General features: G+C 40.4%; 1 pseudogene; it reads right to left on the reverse strand.

Moving 5' to 3' along the window:
* LOC121481325 lies at window positions 1-1,195 on the reverse strand (annotated as a pseudogene).
* Window positions 1,196-3,307: the final 2,112 nt, after the last annotated feature.

The raw sequence follows: 3,307 nt of genomic DNA on the forward strand, positions 1-3,307 counted from the left end.
AATTCCACATCCCCATATTGGCCACCTCAAGATGAAAACAGATAACTCCCTAAATGTTAACTGGCTCTACTCCCCTAATATTCAACATAAAAACCACATGGGAAATATAGAAATTCAAATAGAAGTAACATAAACCTGTCATAAGTCATAAACAAAAAAAAACTATTTGTGGGACAGCATGAATGACAAATTGTCTACTGTGTAAATTTTAGAATGAGGCAGACAAAAGTTGGAAGGCCGGTTAATTTTCCCCTCCTTCTCCTGCTTCAGCTTCGTCTCCTTGGGTGTCCGATGTCCACAATGTCAAGTTGTCTCTCAGTAATTGCAGTATTAGCTGCTGTCTTTGTATGACTCTTCACTTAATGTATCAAGTTCAGCAATGGCTTCATCAAAAGCTGTCTTTGCAAGAGAGCAGGCTTTCTCCGGGGAGTTCAGAATTTCGTAATAGAACACAGAGAAGTTAAGGGCCAGACCCAATCTGATAGGATGTGTTGGTTGCATTTCCTTTCTGCTGATTTCCAAAGCTTCTTGGTATGCTTGTTGTGACTGATCCACAATCCCTTTCTTGTCATCACCAGCAGCAACTTGGGCCAAGTAACGGTAGTAGCCTCCTTTCATTTTCAAATAGAAGACTTTGCTCTCTGCTTGTGAAGCATTGGGGATCAAAAACTTTTCCAAAAGAGACAGGTACATCATTGCAGATATCTCTTAGCTCCGTCTCAATTTTCTCTCTGTATTCTCGAGCCATCTGCTGTTTTTTCTCAGCACCTTCCGTCTTTTGCTCAATGCCTGAGACGACCCTCCAAGATGACCTATGGGCTCCTACAACATTTTTATAAGCAACTGAGAGAAGATTCCTCTCCTCATTGGATAATTCAGCTCCTTGCTCAGTTACGGACTTCATGCAGGCTGGCATGTCATCACATCGCTCATCCTGCTTGGCCTTCTGCACCAGCTCATTTTTATCCATGACCAGATGCTCTGTGTCCGGAGTGGGTGGCGGCGGACGGACGGGCGCTCAGCAGTCTCTGGGCGGCAGCAGCGAGGCTGAGACTCTGTCTAGCATTTTTTTTATTATACAAAGAAAACATGTGCAAGACTTTTTCTGAATGTCAGTCCACCAAGACAACTTCTAGTGCTTCAGAACCCTGAACACTCAGTGGTTGAGCATCTGCCTCAGTGGTTGGCTCAGTGGTTGAGCATCTGCCTTTGGCCTCAGGGCGTGATCCTGAGGTCCTTAGATCGAGTCCCACATTGGGCTCCTGGCAGGGAGCCTGCTTCTCCCTCTGCCTCTCTCTCCCTGTGTCTCTCATGAATAAATAAATAAAATATTTAAGTTTAAAAAAACCCTGAACACAAACATTCATTTATTAAGGATCCCTAAAGTCATAAATGAAAGCTGACAAGATTTAGTTTAGCTTACACAGCTTAGTTTAGCTAAGATGTTAAAATTGGTAAATCTATATTGACACATCATTATCACCCAACCCAGTCTATAGTTTATGTTAGGGTTCACTCTTGGTGTTGCACATTCTATAGGTTTTGAGAAACTTCTAATGACATGTATCCCCCATAACTGTGTCATGCCAAGTATTGTCACTGCTGTAAAAACCCTCTGTGCTCTATTCATCCCTCTCTCCCCACTAACCCCTGGCAACCACTGATCTTTTTAATGTCTACATGGTTTTGCCTTTTCCAGAATACCAAAAAGCTGGAATCATATAGTACATAGCCCTTTTAGATTAGCTTCTTTCACTTGGAAGTGTACATTTAAGTTTTCTTCATGTCTTTTTACGGTTTGATAACTCATTTTTTAGTGTTGGATAATATTCCATTTTCTAGATGTACCACAATTTGTTCATTCTCTTACTAAAGGACCTCTAGTTTGCTTATAAATTTTTGGCAGTTATGAATAGAGCCACTATAAACATCCATGTATAGGTTTTAGTGTGGACCAAAGTTTTTAGCTCCCTTGGATAAATACCGAGAAGAGCATTTGCTGAATTGTATGCCGAGAATGTGTTTAATTTTGTAAGAAACTGTCAAGCTGTATTCCAAAGTGGCTGCACCATTTTGCATGCCTATCAGCTATGTCTGACTGTTCCTGTTGCTCCACACCCACACCAGCATTTGCTGTTGCCAGGGTTTTGGATTTGGCTATTCTCATAGATATCTTGTGGAATTTCATTGCAGTTTTAATTTGCAAATCCCTATGTACATATGATGTGGAGCATCTTTTTATATGCTTATTTGCCATCTGTATATCTTCTGATCTTTTGCCCATTTTAAAATCAGATTGTCCTTTTTTATTGTTGAGTTTTAAGAGTCCTCTGTATATTTTGGAAAAGTCCTTTATTAGATATGTCTTTTTGCAAACATTTTCTCCCAGTCTGGGGCCTGTCTTCTTGTTCTCTTGAGGCTATTAGGCTCAAAATAGGCAAATGTTGGTATAAAATACCAAGTTAGAACTCTTGCCATCTAACTCTTTGTCCACATATCTATAGTCCTGTTCCTCTAAAAAAAAAAAAAAAAACTATGTGTTTCAGTGTTTCATGTTCATAAGAGAAGGTATCATGCCTAGCTTATTTTATAAAACACCAAACAACATTGTGGATATGTGGGTGATTGTATTATGTTGATGCTGATAATGATAGATATGAATATGGAATTGGATTGGCCAACAGTTTCCATAGCAGGTTTTAGTAACTAATAGGTGTTATGCTTCTAAGAATACTGGCTGGTTTTGTTCCAGCAAATGCATTACCTGGTATGAAGTGCTGGCTTGCACTTGGACCTATCTGGATCTTCAGACTGAACAATAAAAATACTTAACCTGTCACATCCTAGTTTAGGGTATTTGGACCACTATCATCTACCTTTTATCATGGGATGTGAAAAGTGTTTGTTAAAGAAGATGAGAAAAAAGACATTCTGGGCAGCCCGGGTGGCTCAGCGGTTTAGCGCCGCCTTCGGCCCGGGGCGGGATCCTGGAGACCCCAGATCGAGTCCCATTTGGGCTCCCTGCATGGAACCTGCTTCTCCCTCTGCCTGTGTCTCTGCCTCTCTCTCTCTCTCTCTCTCTCTCTGTCTCTGCGTGTTTCTCATGAATAAATAAATAAATAAATCTTTAAAAAAAAGACATTCTATAGTTGTTGAATTTCTTCTTCATCTTCGTCTTCTTCACAATGTAGCCTTTCAATTATCCCACTTTTATGCAGGGGTTTCAATTCCAATTCTCTACATCAAATGGAGTCAATATCTTGTCTCTTGGCTCACAGGCATAAAAACTGTCACTCACTTCCATTCT

The sequence above is a fragment of the Vulpes lagopus genome, chromosome 23 (assembly GCF_018345385.1).
Source record: "Vulpes lagopus strain Blue_001 chromosome 23, ASM1834538v1, whole genome shotgun sequence".
Classification (NCBI taxonomy): Eukaryota; Metazoa; Chordata; class Mammalia; order Carnivora; family Canidae; genus Vulpes; species Vulpes lagopus.